The sequence below is a fragment of the Colletes latitarsis genome, unplaced genomic scaffold (genome assembly GCF_051014445.1).
Source record: "Colletes latitarsis isolate SP2378_abdomen unplaced genomic scaffold, iyColLati1 scaffold0007, whole genome shotgun sequence".
Taxonomy (NCBI): domain Eukaryota; kingdom Metazoa; phylum Arthropoda; class Insecta; order Hymenoptera; family Colletidae; genus Colletes; species Colletes latitarsis.
The window spans coordinates 407,501-415,558 of NW_027488367.1; the positions used below are offsets into that span (position 1 = coordinate 407,501).

Genomic DNA, 8,058 nt, shown 5'->3' on the forward strand with positions numbered 1-8,058 from the left:
TTGATCTAATAAAAGCGTTCCTCCCATCACTGGGACGAACTCTGTTTTGCATGTATTAGCTCTAGAATTACCACAGTTATCCAAGTAAATGTGGGTACGATCAAAGGAACCATAACTGATTTAATGAGCCATTCGCGGTTTCACCTTAATACGGCGTGTACTGAGACATGCATGGCTTAATCTTTGAGACAAGCATATGACTACTGGCAGGATCAACCAGGGAACTTGAGTAAAGTTCTTTTGTAATATTCTCTCAATTTTATTCTTCGTCGCCGACTCTGAAGGAGAACGGACGACGACACATAAAAAACTCCTTCTTTCAACATCAAATTTTAGTCTTTCGTTCGAAAGACTTGAGAGCCACCTCTTCCTCTCTTGTGTTATAATATTATATATGTATAGAGAGGGTACCACCAAAAACCCTCTCCTTCGTTTAGTTTCTTTCACTTTTCCGAGAGCTCCCCAAACTCTCGTTTATTTAATTTAATTTCATTTTTCGAGAGAGCGACCACCAACTAACTCTCTTATATTTGCTTTTTCTCGACAGAGCCACCACCAACTCTCTCGTTTATATTTGCTTTTTCTCGACAGAGTCACCACCAACTCTCTCTCGTTTATATTTGCTTTTTCTCGACAGAGAAACCACCAACTCTCTCGTTTATATTTGCTTTTTCTCGACAGAGTCACCACCAAACTCTCTCGTTTCGTATTTTACTTCACAACAGAACATTATTGTATAATGGTATCCCACAACGACAAAGTACGTAGAGCTGCGCTCATGCTGAACATCTCGGGCACTTATTCACGCTGGGCATCGATCGTGGAAGCACGTATTGCCAGGCCCGAAGACTAAGCATTCATGCTGGACAAAAACGAGAAAGCGCGTATGTGCTGGTCGAGAAAGCACGTATTCGGCGCCGTACTGTTATGTCGAGGTCAGACACCTGTATTTCATTCTTTGCTCACTTTCCAGAGTACGAACCGTAGTTCCATACAATTTTTGCCTTTTAAGCTACGCTCCGTAGAGTGTAGTGCCAGTTTATGGTTTTCACAAAATTTTCAATCGCTCGGACTGAAGAGTTGATGCTCGGATAGTACGAGTATACATATTTTAAACGTATACAAGTCACCAACGTCACTCGAGACGCTTATACCACTTCAAGAGCCATTCGGTCAAAGACACCGACTCGTGGCAATGCAGTGTGGAGAAAGTCTGGAACGAGCACGATACAGAACAGTCAGGATGAAATCCCGAGGAGCGACGACTGCTTCTCAACCGAGGTCGAAGAATAGCCGTACGCTCGACGCTGCCCCGACCGACTCGACCGGACCGTCGCTTCTCTTATAGGTACCGAGGCGCCCGCCGGAACGCCGGCGACGCACGGGCTTACGCACGGCCGCTTATGGGGGGAACCGCGCGACCCAACCGCCCGCCCGAACGGCCTGTTATAACTTAGAGCGAAAACCAACACCTGTAATTTCCTTAATAATTGAGCTAGGGCAAAAAAAAAAAACGCTATCTTGTAGGAAAAAAGCAGGGGAACACGATGCCGTCGTTAAAAATATAGATTGCCGTGCTCGTTTTCGAGAAAAAAATGAAAAAATGGTCAAAATCGTCGCAGGACAAAAACTCGACACGCTATCTTGTAGGCAAAAATTAGACGAATTCAAAACCGTAGTTAAAAATATCGGTCGTCGCGCTAGTTTTCGAGAAAAAAACAAAAACGTTCAAAAAATTCGAGATAAAAAAAAAAAACCAGCCTACCAGAGAGAAAAAATTACACTGAACAAATATCATATAGGTCAAAATATGTGTTAGCGTACTAGTTTTCGAGATATAGACGAAAAACCGTCGCCGCCGATCGGTACGTCGGTCGATGCGAAAGCACCGCGCGACCGAGCGCCCGCCTAAAAGACCAGTTCGAACATACCGAAAAATCAAGAAACCGTAACTTCCTTAATAATTGAGCTAGGACAAAAAATCGACACGCTATCTTGCAGGAAAAAATCCGGGGAACACGATGGCGTCGTCAAAAGTGCAGGTCGTCGAGCTCGTTTTCGAGAAAAAGAAAAAAAATTCTCAAAATTCGACAAAAAAATAAAACGATCAGTGGACCGTGTAGAGAATCTAAAACTGCATAAGAATCGTATAGATGAAAATTGGCGTTCACGCGCTCGTTTTTGAGAAAAAAGTTAAAAAAGCTCTCAAACTTCGAGATAAAAAAAAAAAAAACCATCTACCAGGTAGCCAACGGTAAACGGTACAAGTATCGTACGGGCGAAAACGAGCGTTACCGTGCTCGTTTTCGAGTTATTGACGAAAAACAGCCTGGAGCGATCGGTCCGGCGGTCGACGCGCGAAACTTTCTAAGTCCGCTCTGCTCCGAATCATCGCTCCGGCGTCAAAAATCGTCGTAGGACAAAAAATCGCCACCCTATCTTGCAGGAAAAAATCCGGGGAACACGATGGCGTCGTCAAAAGTGCAGGTCGTCGAGCTCGTTTTCGAGAAAAAAAAAAAAAAATTCTCAAAATTCGACGAAAAAATAAAACGATCAGTGGACCGTGTAGAGAATATAAAACTGCATAAGAATCGTATAGACGAAAATTGGCGTTCACGTGCTCGTTTTTGTGGAAAAAATTAAAAAAGCTCTCAAACTTCGAGATAAAAAAAAAAAAAACCGTCTACCAGGTAGCCAACGGAAAACGGTACAAGTATCGTACGGGCGAAAACGAGCGTTACCGTGCTCGTTTTCGAGTTATTGACGAAAAACAGCCTGGAGCGATCGGTCCGGCGGTCGACGCGCGAAAGTTTCTAAGTCCGCTCTGCTCGCCCTCAGGGGCTGCCAGCCTTTCAGCTGCAGTACGGGCTTAACGAACCCGGGGTACCCGAGTCATACACACACCGTAAGCCTCCTGTTGGTCGTCACAACGACCCATTCACAATTCCCTATTGGTTTTGTGAATGGTACGTGACGGCAGGAGGAACGGGGGTCTTGGCTTAACCGCCTGGGCCACGAGTATGGCGACTCTATAAAATCGCCCTCCAATCCTAAGCTATGGTGCGCGGCGATGGGATGCATGGTTGGGGGAGAAGGCCCAATCCCAAGCGACCACCTCCGGGGAACCTGCCGAACCCCCGGAGTATTAGGCTTACCCGGGTAAGGCGGCTCTGCCCGGGTGGACCTCTATTTCCGACCATCTCGTGGGACTATTATGGACACAGAAAATAAAATGGGGATGGGGCGGGTTTTGTCGGTTGGGGAGGACGGAGACGGGGTTGGGGTTAGGGTGGCGGCGCTCGCGCCCCACTCAGCGCCAGGTCCGGCTTCGTGGAGGGTGGAGGAGGACGACGAGACGGCGTCGGTCTCGTCCTTCTCCTCCAGCACGAGCCACATAGGCTCTAAGAGGAAGAGGACGGGGCAGGCCGTCGTCGAGGTGGGCGGGGCGATGAGCCCGTCGGTGAGGCTGAGTTGCCTCAGGGACGAGGTGACCGAGGAGATATCGGAGAGGATCTCCTCGTCCCTGAGGCGGGTGGAGAAAGTCGCCGCTGCCTGCGCCTTTAAGGGGCAGAGAAGCGGTGGCGCGGAGGCCCTGAAGGCCGCGGCGGAGGAAATGAGGGAGGCGGCGCGGGAGCTCAGAGGGCGGAACGCCCGTCTGCAGCTCCTGTTGGAGGAGGAGCGACAGGGGAGGAGGAGGGCAGAGGCGCTGTGGAACAGCGCGGCCCTCCCTCCCATCCTCCCTCCTCCTCCACCGCCGCGTCCCTCGGCGGTGGTAAATAAGCGGAGTGCGGCGGCAGTGGTGCGGGGCACCGCGGGCCCCTCCACCCGCACTCCGCCCGTGAAGAAGTCCCCGTCCTCCTCAGAAGACGATCTTCTGAGGAGGATTGGGGACATGATTGATGGCAAGCTGGCCGCCTTCCGGGAGGAGCTCCTCGCCGGAAGAGCGGTCAGCAGGAAGGCGGTGCCTCCCCGACCTGTTCCGGTACAGTCGGGGAAGGCAAAGAAGGGCGGAGTGAAGGCTCCGCCCAGCGTTGCGGCACCAGGGCCCCGGGTCGCGACCCCCAAGGGGGGTGGTGTACCCGTGGTCGCGGTTGTCGCGTCCTCCACAGCACCCTCCCAAGGGGGGGTGGCGTGGAGTGAGGTGGTGGGGCGGAAGGCGAAGCGGGCGGCGAGGAAGGCCTCGCAACCGCAGCCTCCGCCTCCGCCGGCGGCGGCCAAGGTAAAGGTCGCGAAGGTCGGGAAGGCACGACCAGGTCGTCCCCCAAAAACGGCAGCGGTGGCGCTGACCGTTGCGCAGGGGGGCGACCTGACCCTCGCGGAGGCGATGCGGCTCGCCAGGGAGAATATCTCCCTGGAAGAGCTGGGCATCGCCTCCGTGAGGGCGAAGAGGGCCGTGACCGGGGGTCTCTTGCTGGAGATCCCCGGTGCAGAAGGCGGCGCGAAGGCGGATCGTCTCGCCCAGAGGCTCCGGGAGCAGCTGGGCGAGCGAGGTGTCCGGGTCGCCCGGCCCACGAAGCGCACGGAGATGCGCGTTTGTGGGCTGGACGACTCGGTCAGCGCACAGGATGTGTCCCGTGCCCTTGCGAGGGCGGGGGACTGTCCTATGGAGGACCTGCGGATCGGAGAGATCCGCAGGTCGCCCTCCGGCCTCGGGTCGGTGTGGGCCCGGTGCCCCCTCTCCGCCGCCCGTAAGGTGGCGGAATCCGGGAGGGTGTTGGTGGGGTGGGTTTCGGCGCGAGTGGAAATCCTCGCGCCGCGCCCGCTCCAGTGTCACCGCTGCCTCGAATTGGGGCACGTGAGGCAGTGGTGCACCTCGCCGGTGGACCGCAGCGGTCAGTGTTACCGCTGCGGTGCCAAAGAGCACCGTGCGAGCCAGTGCTCGGCGGCCCCCCACTGCCCGCTGTGTGCGGACATGGGGAGGCCAGCCGATCACAGGGTGGGGAGCAAGAAGTGCTCCCCCCCCTCCCGGAAGGAGAGGAAGAGGCGGGCTGCACCGGCTCCGGTGCCGAGGGCGGTGGCATCGTCCTCCATGGAGGTGGACGGTGCTACGGGGACGGACGGCCGGGAGGAGGCTGGCGCGGCCATTAATTAATGCCGCCCCGCCTCCTCCTCCAGGCCAACCTCAACCACTGCCGCGCGGCACAGGACTTGATGTCCCAAGTCCTCGCGGAGTGGGGGGTTGGCCTGGCGGTCGCCGCCGAGCCGTACCGCGTCCCTGATCACCCTCATTGGGTGGGCGACGCGGACGGCTTGGTGGCGACGGTATGGGGAGGGGGCGACGGGTCCCCACCGTTCTCCTTGTTGGAGCGCGGTCGGGGATTCGTCGCCGTGGACTGGGGGGGAGTCGCTGTGGTGGGGTGCTACATTTCGCCCCGTAGCGGTCACGCTGCGTTCGAGCTGTACTTGGCCGAGGTCGCGGCATGCGTGCAGCGCTACGCGGCCCGGCCGGTGCTGGTCCTGGGGGATTTTAATGCCAAGTCGGTGGCTTGGGGATCCCCCAGGACCTCCGTTCGCGGCGGGATCCTGGGCGATTGGGCGGCGGGGCTCGACCTCCGGGTATTGAACCGGGGGTCGGAGCACACATGCGTGCGGCGATATGGGGGGTCCATCGTGGATGTTGGATTCGCGACCCCCAACGCCGTGCGCATGGTGTCGGGCTGGCACGTGGTCGCGGGGGCAGAGACACTCTCCGATCACCGGTACATCCGGATGGAGGTCTCTGCCGCCGCGAGTGCATCCCGACACGGCCGCCTGCGTGGCACCCCACCACGCCGCTGGGCGCTTCGGCGCCTGGACAAGGACGCCCTGATGGCAGCTGCCCTCGCTGCAACTTGGCCGCAGGGAGCGGCCGAGTTGTCGAGCATAGAGGAGGAGGTCGCCCGGCTCGGGGCATTGGTCGCGGGTATTTGCGACGCGGCGATGCCTCGGATCGGGCGGGCTTCTCCTCGCCGGGCGGTGTACTGGTGGTCGGACGCGATCGCGGAGTTGCGAGTCGCGACTGTCCGCGCCCGACGCCAGTACACACGCGCGCGCCGTCGTCAACGTACAGGCGACGGCGTGGCGCGAGCGAGGGCAGCTGATGACCTGTATGGAGCATACCGCGTGGCGCGGGTTGCTCTGCAGGTCGCCATCAAACGGGCCAAGACCCGGGCATGGAAGGAGCTCCTCCAGACCCTTGATGACGATCCATGGGGGCGCCCATATAAGGTGGTGCTCAATAAGCTCCGCCCGTGGGCGCCCCCCGTCACCGAGGGTCTTGACCCCCGGCTGCTGGAGGACGTGGTCAATACACTTTTCCCAATTGGGGAGAGGGGACCGCGTCCTCCGGCGGCGGCGGCTGTCCCAGTGGAGTGGACGGCCGAGCTGGGGGTCACGCAGGAGGAGCTGGCAGCGGGCATCAGACGGCTCGGGGTTCGTAACACGGCCCCGGGTCCGGATGGTGTGCCCGGCCGGGTTTGGGTCTTGACCCAGGGCGTCCTTGGGGCCGACCTCAGGCGGTTGTTCGACCGTTGCCTGAGGGACGGGCGATTCCCCCCCAGTTGGAAGGTGGCGAGGATGGTCCTCCTCAGGAAGGAGGGTCGGCCCGCGGAGTCTCCCTCCGCATACCGGCCCATTTGTCTCCTCGACGAGGTGGGCAAGCTCTTCGAGCGGGTGATTGCTGCCCGCCTCGTCGAGCACCTGTCGCGGGGTGATCCCGGTCTGGCCGACTGCCAGTTCGGTTTCCGGGGGGGCCGATCGACTATCGACGCGATAGGTCGTGTGAGGGCCCTCTCGGGGGCGGCCGTCTCCCGGGGAGGGGTGGCATTGGCAATATCCTTGGATATTGCCAATGCCTTTAACACCCTCCCCTGGGAAGAGATAAGGAGGGGACTCGAATATCATCGGGTCCCCCCTTGTCTCAGGGCGGTCGTCGGGGATTATCTCCGCGGCAGGTGGATCGAGTATCCGGGCCGGGATGGTGATATGCGGAGGGAGGTGTACTGCGGTGTTCCGCAGGGGTCGGTCCTCGGGCCACTCCTGTGGAACATCGCGTACGACTCGGTGTTGCGGGCCGGCCTCCCCGACGGCGTCAGCACGGTGTGTTATGCGGATGACACACTGGTGCTGGCCGTCGGGTCGCACTGGGGGAGGGCCATGCGTCGCGCGGAGGAGGGGTCGCAACGCGTCGTCGACCGGATCAGGGGGATGGGGATGACGGTGGCGGTCCATAAGACCGAGGTGATTGCGTTTCATTCACCTCGGCAGGATCCGCCACCCCCTCTGATCCGAGTGGGTGGGGCTGACATCGAGGTGAAGCCCCAGATCAGGTATCTAGGGCTGATCCTCGATAGCCACTGGCGTTTCGAGGAGCATTTCCGCTGCCTGGTCCCCCGGTTGGAAAGGATGGTTGCGGCTCTGGGCCGGATCCTGCCCAACCTGGGGGGTCCGGCGGGCCGAGTTCGTCGGCTCTATGTGGCAATGGTCCAGTCGGTGGCCCTATACGGGGCCCCCGTCTGGGCGGACGACCTGGCTGCCTCCCGGCGCAGCATGACTATGCTGCGTCGGGTGCAGAGGCGCATGGCGCTCAGGGTCGTCCGCGGGTATCGGACCATGTCACATGAGGCGGCGACGGTTCTAGCGGGGATGCCGCCCATGGACCTGCTCGCGCGGTCGCACGCGGTGATGTACCGGCACCGCGTCGACCGTCGCGCGGGGGTGGGGGCGGTCCCGGGCGGGCAGGAACCTGCTTGGGGCGATTTGAAGCGCCAGGCCCGGCAGTCCGTGTTGCTCGCGTGGCAGCAGCGGCTCGCTTTGCCAACCGCGGGGCACCGGACTGTCGGGGCGGTTCGGCCACTCCTGAAGGAGTGGCTGGACAGAGGCCATGGCAGCCTCACCTACCGGATGGCACAGGTATTTTCCGGGCATGGCAGCTTCGGAAGATACCTGTGCCGGATAGGGAAGGAGCCGACGGCGCGTTGCTGCCACTGCGACGCTGAGCAGGACACGGCGGATCATACCCTGGAGGTATGCCCCGCGTGGGAGGGGGAGCGCCGTGTCCTGGTCGGCGTCGTCGGGCGG

The 8,058-nt window shown here is 59.3% G+C and overlaps 1 non-coding gene across 1 annotated transcript in view; it reads right to left on the bottom strand.

The window, feature by feature from the left end:
- LOC143350653 (small subunit ribosomal RNA) overlaps window positions 1–223 on the bottom strand; it is a 1,933-nt gene extending 1,710 nt beyond the window's left edge. Inside the window, exon 1 of the ribosomal RNA XR_013081213.1 lies at window positions 1–223. This exon is cut by the window's left edge and continues 1,710 nt beyond it. This is a non-coding gene — a ribosomal RNA (small subunit ribosomal RNA).
- Window positions 224–8,058: the final 7,835 nt, after the last annotated feature.